This window comes from Equus quagga, chromosome 7 (genome assembly GCF_021613505.1).
Source record: "Equus quagga isolate Etosha38 chromosome 7, UCLA_HA_Equagga_1.0, whole genome shotgun sequence".
NCBI lineage: Eukaryota > Metazoa > Chordata > Mammalia > Perissodactyla > Equidae > Equus > Equus quagga.
In genome coordinates, this window is record NC_060273.1 from 24,493,752 (window position 1) to 24,511,446 (window position 17,695).

Here is a 17,695-nt window from a genome sequence, read left to right on the forward strand (position 1 = left end):
GAACAAAATCATTCCATTTGCAATAACATGGATGGACCTTGAGGGAATTATGTTAAGTGAAATGAGCCAGTTAGAGAAGGATAATCTCTGTATGACTCCACTCATATGAGGAATTTAAAAATGTGGACAAAGAGAACAGATTAGTGGCTACCAGGGGAAAGGTGGGGTGGGGGGTGGGCACAAAGGGTGAAGTGGTGCACCTACAACACGAATGACAAACATTAATGTACAACTGAAATCACACAAGATTGTAACCTATCATTAACTCAATAAAAAAAAAAAAGTCCTTGGAGGATAAGAGTTCACACCTTCCTCCTGTACGTCTAAAATCTGGCACAAACCACGTCATCAAGTGAAGTTAAAGATGGTGCTTTAGGCAACCAGAAGGACCTACAACTAGAATATACAACTATGTACTGGGGGCGCTTTGGGGAAAAGAAGAAGGGAAAAAAAAAAAGATAAGCAACAGATGTTAGCTCAGGTGCCACTCTTTAAAAAAAAAAAAAAAGATAGTGCTCTAGACCTGTTTCATTTTCCTGGTAGGTGCACTGTGCTTGAAGTTCTGAGACTCACAGACAAGGAGTACAGAAGAAGCAGAATGAATGCACAGACCAGAGGAGTGCTGTGAAGTCTTGTCAAGCTCCTTGTGAATTTATTTGCTATCTCAAACAAACTTCTCTGCCCATCTGTGAGAGCCCACTTTTTTTCCAACTCTGAAGACCCCAAACTCCTTACACCATGCTGGGTGTTTGATTATGGTTGAACTGGAGTGGTTTGAACATACCAAGAATAGACGGCAAATAAATGATGCTGTGTCTAAGGGGGGAGAGGGTTTGAGTTTTGCTTGTGATACTAGTCAGCCTCTTTCCTCCAAACTTTTGCTTATTCAGTAACAACTGTTTATGGGATTCCTCTTAAGTGCCATCACTGTTCAAGGAACTCAAGTTACAGCAATGCGTGGACAAAATGCTTGCCCTCTTCGACTTCCTTCTAGTTGGGAGACAGTCCATAAACACTTAAGTTTGTTCATAATCTAGTGGCAGATAGTGATGAAATAGAGGGTTTCTGGGATGGAGAACGATAGACATGATGCCCGAGGGTGGTCACAGATGGCATCTTGGCAGAGGTTCAGTTTGAAGGCACACGGAAATGGGGGAGTTCTGCACCCAGGCATTCCATGCAGAGGGCAGGGCTGGCCCTGCTGCGCAGAGGCTGTGCTCTAGGGGCCCTGGTTCATTGCCAGGTGGAGAATGGGAGTCCTATAGGGTCTTGTCTCCCCACATGAGGATAAGATTCCTCAGACTGCTACCAGAGTGACACTACAGGGATGGCATGCCAGAGGCAATGCAGGTAGATACTCCTTCACCATCTGGTCCAGGAAAGGAGATCTCAGAACTGAAGCACAGCATGGTAGGTGTGAGCCCTGGCTCCACTGCCTGTTGGCCATGTACCTTTGGCCATGCTGCGGCAGGTGTCCCATGTATAAACTAGAGGAAGATGGGCACGGATGTTCTCTCAGGGCCAGTCTTCCTCAGAAAAGAAAAGAAAAGAATTAGTTTTGTCATTTTGAGCAAGTTACAACATCTTCAGGTCTCAGGACTTTGGAGCCTGACATCTTGAAATCATGTTGACCAGACCTTTGTTTTAAAGATGAAGAAGCTGTTGATCTAAAGGGGAAAAAAAGGCACATGAAGAGGCTAGGGAAAATACTCCTAGTTAAAACCTTTGTCCCTTTAAAAGCTTTCTCCATCCAACAGTCCATCACTCCCCTGCCCCTTTATCACCAGCCTGGCTCTCAAATCACATCCTGTATCTGGAAAACCCTTCTCAGAGGCACCTGACACCTTGACAGACTCCTTCTGTCCCTATCCTTCAACTGAATCTTGATGTCTTCCTTGCACCAGTATCCATGCCCATGCGACTGGTTGACTTGCCTCATCTGGGCAATCCACCTCCTGTGCCCAAAGTGCACCGCTCCTTGGCATAGGGGTTCCCACCATTTCCTAGTCGGGCACACATGGTGTGCACTGTGGTGGTCTGCTACCTGGAAGGGGGCCCTTCCCTTTCCTGCTGGTCCAGAGCACCCATTCCAGCATCTGCCTGGCTGCTTTCCTTCCCTAGCACTGCCCCAGGGGCCACTAATGCTGTGGTAGCTGCAGACTACCCATGGACACACTCAAGAGCAGAAGCAAGGTCACATGTAATACATCAGGGACCTCATGGCCTTCTCTAGCACCTTGACCTCAACCTGATCACTCCTGATCCCTTTTTGTGAATTTTACTATCCTGAAAAGAGAGAGAAGATAAAATTTAAAAAGGAAAATAAAGGATTAGCTGAAATGTAAAGAAGGAATAAAAGAAGAACAACATACAATAAACTCACATGTATTTCAATAAGTAAAGGCCTGGGCGCCACTGCCCTAAAAGTGGTGACAACGGGATTAGATGCTTGTATCTGTGAGAGAATTGCTGCGAATGGGACAGCTCTACACACACAGTGACAGGTGAGGTGTTGAACGGGCCACTGTGCCTCCTGCAGCAGGGGTACTGGAGAGATGATTTTTGTTAAGTTTCCTAAGAAGACAAAGTACGCTCTTCCTCAGTTTACTTGCATTCCTAGGAATTACTGTGTATGTATAGAAAATACTTTGTCAAAATAGAGTTAGGTTCCAGGCTCCAATGATTATAAACATTTTTCACCTCTACCTGATTGTTGGATAAGAAACTGGAAACCATGTAAAATGTGACAAATCTTTGCACTGTCTTATGCTTTTTTGACGTCCACATCTAAGGAGTGGGCCCCTGTTATTGTGATGACCAAAAACATCCCCCACATCTCCACAGTGTCCCTTATTGAAAATCAGGGCTCCAGCATATTCACCCTATGCATCCTGCTCCAGACTGAAAGGTTTCTGATACCTCAGCTTTTGGCTTCTAACCAACCCCAGGAGCTTAGAGCAGCTGTCATCCCCCAGCTGCTACAGACCAGGTCCATCAGCCTGTAATCTATGCCTCTTCCTCCCACTTTGTCTGACCGTGGCCCACACCTCAAGATGATGCTGTGACCTGGAGAGGTACTGCCTTACTCCTGGCGCTCTAGGAGGAAGGGGGATTGGCCCAAGAGAACAGTGCTGGGATTTGCCTCCTGCCCCAAGATGTCTGTGTGGCACCCTAGGAAGCCCAGGTTCCGCTCAAGCAGGCATTGGGGCTGGGAGACAAGTGGTGTAATTCCTGTCCCCATCCCTTTTCCTGCATACAACACCCGCCACCACACACACACACCCCTAGTGCACAGAATGCCATAGGAGCTAGAAGAGGGAGTAACTGATCTTATCCACAGTCATACATTTTTGCCATACCCAAATACAAAAAGGATAGCTTATAGCACTGGGGTCTAAGAAGTTCTACCCATAAAGTTGCTGGTGCCACAGAAACCTGTATATTGGACTGGGTGGGTGGGCTTGCATTGGAGAATTCATAAGGTGGTAGTGGTGTGGGCTGGAAACAAGCCAAACTACACAGTGAAAAACCAAGACTTTGGCCAGAAGTGTGCAATATTTCAAGAACATGGGATACACAGTTCTATTTTAGCGATAGTGATGTTAGAAATTTTGGCCTGGGTTGGACTCTGAAAAAATGAGAGATTTTGTTAAAAATCTAAACAAGGCAAGCAAAGCAAAGCAAATCCTTGAAGGGGTCTGCCCAGAATCTGAAAATGTTGGCAACAAATGGATGAAGGAAGATGCTGTGTGTGGGTGCCTATGCCTTTTAGGTAGGGACCCTCTGAGTACATCTCCATGTATCTTAATCCCCAATTATGTAAACCTGCAACATGCATACCCTATTTGGAGCAAACGATGGGTCTGTCCCTCTGGTAGCCAGTTCTAATGCCAGAAATTACTGGTGACCAGGTCTTGGACAGATAGTTGCATATGGAGAGGCAGGAGAACATAGTGGTTAATAGTGGTTAGGGGATTAGGATTAGGAGCTGGATTGTCTGGGTTCAAATTCCGACACTGCCACTTTTGGGCAACCTTGGGCAAATTTCATTTATACTCTCCATGCCTCCATTTCCTCATCAGTAAAAACAGGGATTAATAATAGTGTTTACTTCCTAAGGATCTTGTTGAGGATTCAATGAATTGAAATATGTGGAGTGTGTAGATGATAAATTTTAGCTGTAAGTGTGGAGGCCTGGAGTCAGCCTACTTACCTTATACCCTGTCCTTGCAGGGAATATGGTGGGGATGCGGGACAGCTATTGGGGGTCAGTAGGTAGAGGCAATACCAGAGCTGAACTCATACACCTTGCCTACTGTCCTATTCATGCCCTCCCTCCTTTGGTCCTTGGAAAAGTTAAAGGTTAATGGTGCAATTCCACCAGTGATCTACTCCATTGTACAGATCAAACTATGTGAAAGAAGACATTTCTCATGACCTCTCTGATGGCAGATATAGAGGACTGGGAGGTCGCCCATCTGCAGTTGTTATCCCCCATTGATAAAGCAGATACCTTGGTTTAGGGCAGGAGAGTGATGCCAGAGGCTGCAGGACATAACTGCTGGTTATGTATTGAGTTCTGGTCCTGAAAGTTCTGCCCCAAAGCTGCATGACACATGACTGGAGCCCAAGGTGGAGAGTGTTTGGGACTTGCCAGTCCCACGGGAGAGTCCCCAGCTGGCCAATGGGATCCCAATGCAAGAGTACCCCCAGAGACCAGCAGGACTTTATCTTAGACCTCTCTTGGTAGGGAATTGTAGTGCACGTAATGGATGTAAATTTGCCTAGAATGTTATGTACGTGTGCTACTATATTTCTATATCATGTACCTAATAAAATATAGATACAATCAGAAACATGAAATACAGCAGTTTAAAGTGCCTTGGCAATTGTGATGACATCATGATGTCAATGGTTCATATCTCCAGCCACATAAAGGGTTTAAGGTGAGGTTCATCACTGAGAATTTGTCAATCTATATTTGAAAATGTAGTCTTGTTAATTTGGCTTTGTTTGCTGGATAGCTTCTTGTCAGATCTGATTAAAATATCATTGTACTTAGCTCCTAATGGGACTTAGGGAGACCACCTAGTAGGAGGAGGAGAAGGGGTTGGTTCTGCCATTATCTTGTTCTTTGCTTGTACTTGTGTATTATTTTCAATCAGTGGTTTATTTGAAGGAGTCTTTTTAACCCATTTGTCCATGTTGTGGGGATTAATTTAAAACTACATAATATAAGTCATGACTCCCCTTAATAGTGTCCATATGAACTGCACTACCTCTTGATAAGCTGAAAGGGAATGAAAGTGTGAGGGTGCTTCCATCCAGGCAACTGTATGAAGAACATCCACTCCTTCTGCAGGAGTGTGTGCTTCTAATTTTTATATAAAAGTTCCCACACCTGGGGCCAGCCACATGGCTGAGTGGTTAAAGTTCCACATGCTCCACTTTGGCGCCCGGGTTTGCAGGTTCAGGTCACAGCACAGACCTACTCCACTCATCAGTCATACTGTGGAGGCAACCCACGTACAAAGTAGAGGAAGATTGGCACAGATGTTATCAGGGCTAATCTTCCTCCAGCCAAAAAAAAAAAAAAAAAAAAACAGAGGAAGATTAGCAACGGATGTTAGCTCAGGGTGAATCTTCTTCATAAAAAAAAAGTTCCCACACCCTTATGAATTGACTAGTGCCATCCTGTCCTCTGGGTTATGTGTACTCCACTCTGGAGATTATTGTCCTAGACTGTTGGGACCTCTCAGTAGGCAAACCTAAAAACTTCTGAGCCTTCACCAGAAGAGGCAGGTCTGGTGTTTGAATGGACAGCTTCGTTTAAACAAGACTTGATGACTTCTTTACACTGGGGCTGTGGCTGGGAGGGTAGAGTGAGGATCCCAGCTGGATCCCAAGATGTGTCCAGCGCTGAAAGGTTCAGTTATGTCTGGGTATTTCTGACAAAGTGTTAGGCAGCTATAAAACAGGACAAAAATTTCAAAACCAAGCATTTCAGGGCTCTGGAAGTTGACCAAAGGTAATTAAATAAAATAGAAAAGCATCTATTTATGGAAAAACTGCTGAACTTCAAGAACAGTGTGAGTCTTGGCTGGAGCTGCTTCCATTTCCTCCTGCACCCCCAGCTTGTAGTGCCACCAGGGTGAGCTTGTCTCTAAAAACTAGCAGCTTCATTATTGGACTTCATTTAGAGGGGAGGGTGGAGAACCCATGCTCAATGGCTTTGTCAGTAAAAATAGCAAACTTAATAAGAAATGAAAGAGGAAAGCCCACAGCTTTGCTAACCTGAGGTTGCAGTCCCACTTGAGGCAGGTGGCAGACAGTGGACTACACAGAAGTTTACCAGGTAAGTCCTGGAAAAGACAGCCAGAGAGGGCTAATCAAACTTTCCTCACTTTCCTGGTTGAATGAGAGGCTGCATGCATACACCCAGTGGAGACCCAAATAGGCTCAAGCTCTGCGGCAGAAAGTAAAGGCTAAGGTAGACTTCAAAACTGACTGAGGTTTTAATAGGCTTCCCGCAAGCCCCCGGATGCATTGGCAAAGGATGAAAGCCTTACTGGCTCAAGATGTTTGAGTAAAACCTCTAACCAATCATTGCCTGACCACTATGCTATACAGACCCAGGGGCAATCTTTAGGGAGATTTTATTTTGCAAACAAATGAAAATATGAATTAAAAAACTGCACAGAGACATCATGGGCTGCATACCACAGGGGAGACAGATTCCACAGATTGAGTCTAGGCAATTTATTAAAAATAAAACAATAGCGACCACCACCTTCAGGGGAAAAACAAATTGGAATCAAAAGTTGCTACAGTATTTTGTCTAAAATGTCCAGTTTTCAACAAAAAATGGAAATTTCAACAATTTTCAAAATTAAAAATACCATTTACAATCACTTAAAAATACTTAGGTGTAAATCTAACAAAATATATAAAGAAGTTATATGCTGAAAACTACAATACACAGGTGAAAGAAATCCAAGACCTGAATAAGTGCAGAGACATACTGTGTTCATAAATTGGAAGACTCGACCTAAAAAAGATGTCAGTTCTTACCAAATTGGTTTAAAAGTTTAATGCAATTCATATCAAAATCCCAGCAAGAGTTTCTTTGTTAGACATAGACAGGCGACATAGACAGGCTTATTCTAAAATTTATAAGGGAAAGCACAGGCCCTAAAGTAGCCAGAACAATCTTGGGAAAGAAGAAAGTGAGAGGAATTGCTCTGCCCAGCATGAAGGCAGATATAAGTGATACTAATGAGGACAGTAGGGCATTGTTGGAAAGACAGAGACATAGGTCAATAAAACAGAATAGAGAACCCAGAAGCAGACCCACACAAATATGCCCATTGTATTTTTGACGAAGGTGCAAAAACAATTCAGTAAAGGAAGGATAGTTATTTCAACAAATGTTGCTGGAGCAATTGGACATTCATAGAAAAAAATTCAACCTTTACCTAAGTCTCACATGTTATGCAAAAATCAACTCAAAATTAATCATGGACTTAAATATAAAATGTAAAACTTTAGAAAAAATACTTTCTTTACCTCGGACTGGGTAAAAAATCCTTAGACATGCCATCACAAGCACGATCCACAAAAGGAAAAATTGGCAAATTGGACCTCATCAAAATGTAAAACTGCTCTGTGAAAGACACTGTTAAAAGGATAAAAAGACAAGCTACAGACTTAGAGAATATATTTGCGAACCACATATCCAACAAAGGGCTACCATCTAGAATATGTAAAGAACTCTTGAAACTCAACAATAAAAAAAAATAACACTGAGGGGCTGGCCCCGTGATGTAGTGGTTAAGTTCGCATGCTCTGCTTCTGTGGCCCAGAGTTTGCAGGTTCAGATCCTCGACACAGACCTACACAATGCTCATCAAGCCATGCTGTGGCAGCATCTCACATACAAAGTACAGGAAGATTGGCACAGATGTTAGGTCAATGACAATCTTGCTCAAGCAAAAAGAGGAAGATTGGCAACAGATGTTAGCTCAGGCCCAATCTTCCTCACTAAAAAAAAAAAAAAAGGTAAAAACAACCCAAACAAAAATAAACCAATTCGAAAATGAGCGAAAGACATGAGCACGTTTCACTGAAGAGGATATACAGATTTTAAATAAGCACATAAAAAGATATTCAACATCATTAGCCATTAGGGAAATGCAAATTAAAACCCCAATGAGAGTGGGGGCCGGCCCAGTGGCACAGCAGTTAAGTGTGCACATTCTGCTCCTCAGCAGCCTGGGGTTTGCCGGTTCGGATCCCGAGTGCGGAGATGGCACTGCTTGGCAAGCCATGCTATGGTAGGCGTCCCACATATAAAGTAGAGGAAGATGGGCATGGATCTTAGCTCAGGGCCAGTCTTCCTCAGCAAAAAGAGGAGCATTGGCAGTAGTTAGCTCAGGGCTAATCTTCCTCAAAGGAAAAAAAAAAAACCCAATGAGATATCACTACACATCTAGAATTGCTTAAATGAAAAAATAGAGACATCAACTGCTGGTGAGAACACAGAAACTGAATTACTCATACATTGCTGGTGGGAATGCAAAATGGTACACTCACTCTGGAAAAAAGTGCGAAATTCTCATAAAACTAAGCATAGAACTACCATACAACCCAGAAATTATGCTCCTGGGCATTTATCCCAGAGAAATAAAAATGTATGTTTACACAAAAACCTGTACATGAATGCTCCATAGCAGCTTTATTTATAATAATCAAAAACTAGAAGTGACCCAGGTGTTCTTCAATGGGTGAATGGTTGAACAAATTGTGTGTCTTAGTCTATTTGGGATACTATGACAAATTACCATAGACTGGGTGGTTTGTAAATGACAGAAACTTATTTCTCACAGTTCTGGAGACTGGGAAGTCCAAGATCCAGGTTCCAGAAGCTTTGATGTCTGATGAGGGTCTGCTTCCTAGTTCATAGGTGACCATCTTGCTGTGTCCTCACATGGCAGAAGTGGTAAGGGAGATCTCCGGAGTCTTTTATAAGGGCACTAATTTGATTTATGAGGGTTCCATCCTCATGACCAAATAATTTCCAAAGGCCCCGCCTCTCAATGCTATACTCTTGGGGATTAGGTTTCAACATATGAATTTTGGGGCAACACAAACATTCAATCTATGGCACTGTGGTATAGTCATACCGTGAAACACTACTCAGTAATAAAAAGGAATGAACTATTGATATATGCAACAACTGGGATGAATCTCAAAGGCATTATGCTAAGTAAAAGAAGCCAGTCTTAAATGGTCACATAGTATATGATTCTACTTATATAACTTTCTTCAAATGACAATTATAGAATTGGAGAACACTTAATAGCTTCCAGGAGTTAGGGACGGAGGATAGATGTGTTTATAAAAGGACAACAGAAGGGATTCTTGTGATCCTTCTATCCCTTTTATAGATAGAACTGTTCTGTATTTTGACTATCAATGTCAACATCATGGTTGTGATATTGTATAGTTTTATAAGATATTACTATTAGGGAAAACTGGATAAAGGTTTCATGGCATCCCTCTGTATTATTTCTTAAAACTGCATGCATACAATTATCTGAAAATAAAGATATCAATTTAAAAAACTGATCAGAAATCTCATTCTCCCTCACACGTTCCACCTATTAAGTTCAGGCAAGTTACTAAAAGCAAAACAATATCACCTCTTCAGGCGAAAAATCAGAATCCAAAATTACTAAAATATATTATCTAAAATGTCCAGTTTTCAACAAAAAAGTATGAGGCATGTGTACAAACAAGAAAATATAATCCATATTCAGGGAAAAAACAGTCAATAGAAGCTGTTTGTAAGTGGACGCAGATGTTGGATTTAGCAGACAAAGACTTCAAAGCAGCTATTATAAATATGCTCAGAGAATTAAAGGAAATCATGATTAAAGAATTGAAGCAAAACATAATTACAACTAAAAAAATCTCAACAAAAACAATGAAAAAATATAACAAAGAACCAAATGGAAATTCCAGAGTTGAAAACTGCGATAATTCAAATGAAATATTTTACAGTAGATTTGAGATAGTAGAAGAGTCACTGAACTTGAATATAGATTATAAAAATTACCCAATCCTGAAGACGAGAGAAAAAGTGGCTGAAGTAAAATGGATAGAGCCTCAGGACCTGTAGACAGCATCAAACATACCAACACAGGGAAATGGTAGTCACAGAAGAAGACAAGAGAAAGAAAGGGACAGAAAAAATATTTGAAGAAATAATGGTCAAAAGCTTTTATATTTGATAAATAGCATTAATCTACACATCCAAGAATCTCAATGAATCCCAAGCAGAATAAATACAAAGAGATTACCACCTAAACACATCATAGTCACACTTGAAAGACAAAGACAAAGTCTTAAAAGCAGAAAGAGAAAAATGACTCAGGGAAACAACACCGCAACTAACAACTGACTTCTCAGAAGCAACGGAGGAAGAAGACAGTGGAGTGGCATATTCCAAATGCTGAAAGAAAAAGTGCTGACCAAGAATTCTACATTCAGAAAGATTATCCTTCAAAAGTGAAGTTGAAATAAAGACATTCCCAGGTAAACAATGCCTGAGAGAATTCATTGCTAGCAGATTTACTTTCTAAGAAATACAAAATTAAGTCCTTCAGGCTCAAAGGAAATGGCAACACGTGATGTCTCAAATCGGAAGAAATGAAGAGCACTAGAAATGGTAAATATGAGGGTAAATATAAAAGACTGTAAAAATATGCATGTTTCTCTTTCTTTAATTCCTTTAAATCCCATAAGATTATTTAAAGCAATAATTGTAGCACTGTATTTTGGGCTTTATAACGTATGGATGTGATACATATGACAATAATAGGTAAAAGGAGGGGAGAATGAACTGTCGGCAAGCAAAGCTGCCATGTTTTGCCAGAATGAAGTCAGCATTAACCTGAAGTATATTGTGATAAGTTAAAATGTATATGGCAATCCTTAGAGCAGCCACTAGGAAAATAACTCAAAAAAATCATTGAAAAATCAAGAGAGGTGTTAAAATGGTACACTAAAAATATTTTTTAGCACAGAAGAAGACAAAGGAGAAACAGAGGGGCACACATATACACAAATAGTATAATGGCATATGTAAACCCATTAGATGTGAATGAATTAAACACTGTTATTGAAAGGCAAAGATTCAAAAGCAAGATCCAACCATAGGCTGTCAACAAGAGATAGATTTCAGATTCAAAGCCACAATTAGAGTGAAAAGAAAAGAATGGGAAAAGATATATCAAACAAACAGTAGCCATGAGAGCTGAGATGGTTACATTAATATCAGATAATATAGACTTTAAGACAAAAAATATTACTAGAGACAAAGAAGGACATTTCAAAATAGTGGCCAAGTGTTAAGTTCATGCATTCCACTTTGGCGGCCCAGGGTTTCTCTGATTCGGACCCTGGGCACCGACCTAGCACCACTCATGGAGCCATGCTGAGGCGGCATCACACATAGCACAAGTAGAAGGACTCACAACTAGAATATACAACTATTTACTGGGGGCTTTGGGGAGAAGAAGAAGAAGAAAAAATGTTAATATATTAGGAATATAAGAAATATATAAATGTATATACACAGCTAACACCAGCCCTAAAATACATGAAACAAAAACTGACAGAATTGTAAGGAGAAATAGACAATTCAACAATTGTAGTTGGAGATTTCCATACCAAACTCTCAAAAATTGATGGAATAACTAAGCATAAAATCAACAAGGAGACAGAAGAGTTGGATAACACTATCACCCAGTTGAACCTAATGTTTAGTTAGTTAACTCCACTCAATAGCGCCAGATTTTACACTCTTTTCAGGTGCACTTGGAACATTGTTGGGATGTTAGGCTCTAAGAATGAAATCATTCAAAGTATGTTTTATGACCAAATGGAATGAAATACAGAAATAAATTTGGCAAATCCTCAAATATTTGAAAGATAAATAGCATCTTTCTAAATAATACATGAATCGAAGAAATGACAAGGAAAATTTTGAATGGAATGAAAATGAAAACACAACATATCAAAATTTATGGAATGTGGCTAAAGGAGTGTTTAGAGGGTGTTTAGAGTTTGTTGAGGTACACGAACATCTAGAGCTGATGGAAATGTTCTAAAACTGGATTGTAATGGTTGCACACCCTATAAATTTACTAAAACTATCATTCAGTTGTACACTTAGAATGGATGGATTTTATCTGTGTAAATTATACCAAATAAAGTTGTTTATTGAGTATTGGAGGAGGGAAGAATGGTTAACTGCAAAGGGCCCACAGGTAGGGTGACCAACTTGTCCTTGTTTGTTAGAGACTTTGCCAGTTTCGTAACATTGTGGGACCCCCTCCTCAGTCTGGGTAAACCAGACAATTGGTCACCCTATGCACAGGGGAATTTTTAGAGTGATGGAACTGTTCTGCATGGTACCAGGGTGGGGTATACTCCATGAATTTGTCAAAACCCGTACATTGTAAACGTTATGCAAATTTTAAGAAATCGACCCAAGACATCATGGGATCCCAGAGTGGAATGCAGACTGTGACAAATTAATTTAACATTACATATGTACAACATAACCTCAGTGAAGGGAGTGGGAGAAAAGAAACTGATCTAAATGACTTTGGAAAATGATGTTTTGACTAGATACTGGACGGCTAAAGACAAAAAAGTACTGTATGTTAACACTGTACTCTAGTCGGTAAGTTTGTAGGCAATTCTGAAACTACTTTATGTATGTACTAGGACTGAACAAATAAATAAATAGACTGTAGATAATGGGAGCCAGGTTACAAATAAGCAAGGGTTACAAATAAGACTATAATAAATGTGCTGGATTAGAGTCAGAGCTCTCACCATGAACTCATGTTTATTTTAGTATATACAGATAGTTATATGTGTATACACATGGGTTAGTATGCATACATATGTATATTTCCAAACTCTGTCAACTGAGAGGGCCTTGAAGCAGAGACAGTCCAGTAGGAACAAGCATACCTGGTACCCAGATCTTGGTTTCTAAATACCACATTTCAGTAAAAGAAACCAGGGCTCCTTAGAAAAGTGACCAATTTTACGACTAGGCAGGGAATGTAGGATAAGCCTGAAGCATCTTGTACCAGAAAGTAACAAAGTGCTTAAAAAGAAGAAGGAGGAAAGCAATGGGGAGGGAGAGAGAAGAAAAAGAAAATGAAAAAGAGGGACATGTCAAAAGGACACAGGAGCTGATCTGAAAGAGCTCCAATACCCAAAGCAGAGCAACAGAAATAATGGCAGTGTTGAGTTACAACCCATGAGTCCATACTGATGTAAAGAAATGATTAATAAATGGAGAGGAGGGGACAAATTTTCCGTACAGAAGAATTCCAAATAGTAATATGTGTAGATGCCCCCTGCCCCATTCTGGAAGGTGGAGCTTAATTCCTTTCCCCCTTGAGTGTGGTCTGGGCTGAGTGATCCATGACCGATCAGCTTCCAAAAAGTAGAGTAGAGAGAGAGAAAAACAGTAAATTTATAGTGGAGAAACCAGGCAGATGCAATCTTAACCAAGTGATTAATATTAATATTACCATTAATGTCATGTTAATATTGTGTGCCCCTAATATGATGCATTCAGAGGGTACTTCACTTGTGCTATTCTTCCCAAAAACTTATAGCCTCTTTCTGATCACAAGAAAACATCAGAAAAACCCAAATTCTACAAAACACTTGGCCAATATTCTTCAAAAGTCTCAAGGTCAGGGGCCGGCCCCATGGCCGAGTGGTTAAGTTCACATGCTCTGCTTGGGCAGCCCAGGGTTTCGCGGTTTGGAGCCTGGGCGTGGACATGGCACCGCTCATCAAGCCACAACTAGAAGGACCCACAACTAAAAATATACAACTATGTACTGGAGGGCTTGGGGGAGAAAAAGGAAAAATAGTCTTAAAAAAAAGTGTCAAGGTCATAAAAATACAGGAAGATTGAGGAATTGTCACAGATTGATAGAGACTAAGGGGACACGAAGATGAAATGTTAAGGGGACCATAGGTTGGGTCCCGGAACAGAAAAAGGATATTAGTAGACAAATTGGTGAAACTGGGATAATTCTGTAGTTAAGTTAACAGTATTGTACCAATGATAACTTCTTAGTTTTGACAAATGTGCCATAGTTATGTTAGATGCTAATATTAGGAGAAGCTGAGTGAAGGGTGTATGGGAGTTCTCTACTGTCTTTGCAATTTTTTTGTAAAACTAAAATTATTCCAAAGCAAAAAGAATTTGTTTAAAGCATGAGAAAGATGTCTATGTAATGATCGAGAGAAAGCTCCAACACACAAGTGAAAAGAGTAAGGTGCAGAATGATAGGTATAGTTTGCTATCTTGTGGTTGTAAATGCTGGGACCATTTCTGGAAAGATACCACCAAAATTGGTAAGAGAATTGCCTTAAGGGATGGTAATTGAGTGGGTAGGGGGCAGGAGTGGGAGGGAGACTTTTTGCTCAGGAACTTTTGTACCTTTTGGATTTTATATCGTGCAAAAAAGTAAGTTAAGAAGTGGGCAAGATACAATTGCTTTTGGTCAAAAGTACCTGTAAAATCCCTTCAATTACCCAGGATTAGGAAAAAAATGATTTAAAAAAATTTGGTCAAGCTCCCAGAAGAAGCTGCTGGCTTGAATGTAGGAGCCACGATGTATGGCTATCCACACTCAGGCAGTGAGAAGGGGCTGCCCTGCGAAAGCTCTGAGCCTGAGGCAAACGAGGCATGGCAGGTTTGCACGTCCATGGACAGATGGTCCTCAGTGCCCATTCTCTGCTCTTCGTTCTTGCTGGGTTTTTTCTTCCTTAGCAGGTTTGGTTGAATTCACTTAATTTGCTACTCTCCTCATCAGCATTTCACCTACCCTGCTTTGTTTTTCTTTATAAAACTCTCATTGCATAACACTGACATTGCATTGTATATTTCTTTGTTCTGATTATGTATTGCGGCATAACAAGCCATCCCAAATTTAGTGAGACAAGAACCATTTTATTATGCTTGTGGATTCTGTAGGTCAGGAATTTGGACAGGGCACAGCAAAGATGAGTTGTCTCTGCTCCACAATGACTGGGATCTTGATTGTGAGTGACTCCAGTGGCTGGGGGCTGGAAGCATGTGTCTGGCACCTGTAGCTGAATGATTGGAAGACAATGCTCACCTGGGACTGTGAATGGAGCACCACCATGTGGCTTTTCCACTTGATTTGAGCTTCTCAGAGCATTTACAGATATGTCCTGGAGAGGAGTGTCAAAAGAGCAAGTGTTCCAAGAGAACATGGCCTTTTATGCTGTCTTGGGGGGCGCTTCGGCCGTTCTCTATTGGCTGAAGCAGTCACAACTCTGCCCAAACTCAAGGGGGAGGGACCTTGACTCCACCTCTCCCTGGGAAAAGGGGCAAAGAATGTGGGGCCATGTTTTAAAACCACCACACTTGTTTATTTTCTGTCTCCTTTCTGTGAGGGCAGGGACTTTTTCAGCTTTGTTTTCCACTGTATCCCTTGTAGGCACACAAAGAAATGTTTGCTGATGGATGTTGTATAATGATCATGTAAGGAAAGTCTCATTTTATTCCTTGTTTTAAAAGTTTTTATTAAGAAAACTCAAATGGTGAGAGTATCTTCTCAAATGTCTCTGTGAAGACAACCAGATGGCCCACCCACCTCACTTCTTCTGAATTCACACACTGTACTCACAGCCTTTCTTCCCACAGCCCAGTGCTTCTGCCCTTTCTGCTTCCCAACACCATGGTCTTGATGGAATCTATGAGCTGTTTAAGACACTCTCAGACTTGCTGAGGAATGGGTGTAACCTACGCATTCCCAGGACCAAGCAGCATTTGCACATGCTGAGCAGCGTCAAGCAAATTAGGGGCCCCCTGGATTTGCAGTGCCTTCTGGCTCTTCCTGACAATGCCAGCTGTGGACACCAAACCCTGCAGCATGAGTTCCTGGGACCTCACAACTTCATAGAGCTGAGAGACCTTCTGGGCTGAGAATGTCCCCTACCATGGTGATCCATCTCGACCCTCACTGAATCCTGGTCCTTTTGGCCCAAACCGAGAGCTTCTTGACATACTCTTGTACCTTGCTCTAAGCAGAACAAGAATTTGCCTTTTTTTTTCACTGAGAAAGATTCACCATGAACTATCTGTTGCCAATCTTTCTTTTTTTATATATATGTGAGCTGCTGCCACAACATAGCTACTTACGGATGAGTGGTGTAGGTCCGTGCCCAGGAACTGAAACCCGGACGCTGAAGGGGAGCACACCAAACTTAACCACTAGGCCACCAGGGCTGGGCCAGGAATTTGCTGTTTTGAGCACACACAGGCCTTCTTGGATGACCACACATTATTACACTTTGGGAACACCTCTCTGCCATTGTGTGCCATCTTCTTGGGATGGCACATCCCAGTTATCTCCCTTTCTGCTATAGAAACTAGAGCAACTCGTGGTCGTCCCTCCAATGGACACTTTCTTCCCCCTCTTCAAGCTGCCAAGGGCCAGGCTTGCAATCTATGTGCAGCTGGTCAGTAGATCAGTTGTGGGGCCAAACATCTTGAGGGCGGTGACAGGGTGGAAAAATGCCTAAAGCCACTCAGCAGTAGCTCCCAGACAGGACTATTGAGCAGTTCCTATTATCGAGGCCCCCCCAGAGATGCCAGGTTCCTGTCTGTTCTCAGGCTGGATCTTCATCCTCCCTTTAATCCTATAGCTTCTCCCACGTTCTTCTCATAAATTCCTATTGCTTGAGATGTGAGCTGGACTCAGTCCTGTTGCTTGCCACCAAAGAAGCCTGAATGATGTGCTGTGACCCTAATCACCTGAGATTGGGTTGTAGACTCCCTGTAGCCCTAAGGCTGGTCCTAGGGCCTACGGTTACTAGGAGAGGTATAAACCAGGAGCATGGCTGCCAATCCCAGAAAGCATCAAAAAAGATTAAGGTCTTGGGGCCGACCCCGTGGCCGAGTGGTTAAGTTCGCGTGCTCCACTGCAGGTGGCCCAGTGTTTCGTCAGTTTGAATCCTGGGCATGGACATGGCACTGCTCATCGAGCCACGCTGAGGCAGCGTCCCACATGCCACAATAGAAGGACCCACAACTAAGAATATACAACTATATACCAGGGAGCTTTGGGGAGAAAAGGGAAAAAATAAAATCTTAAACAAAACAAAACATTAAGATCTTGCAACAGGCAATGTCAGAACATTTTAGGACGTGGTGAGGCTGCCCTATCCTCGAGATTCAGCTGATGTGCTACACAAGCATTGAGCAGTCATTTGTGGGCAGCTGTGCTCACTGCGGGGCCTCCTCTCTGTTCCCCATGTGACCCATTGCTACGTCTACCTGGTTCCTGAGTTTGTACCCGGCTTCCTTTATTCGGGGACTCTTTAATAAGTGCTTCTCTGGCCAGCCTTCTCCTTAGTTCTAGATACTACACACACCAGATTAGGAGAACTGTCCCATCTGTTTCATCCCAGAGTTGCCATTGCTGAATGAGCTATCTCCCCTCTAACATTGCTCTTCCTTCTGGATGTTTATGAGAGGGCATTCCAGGCCTAGAGCATTCATAAAAAGAGATGAGAAAATGTGAGCCTGGAAGATACTAAAGGGAAAAGATAAGCACTG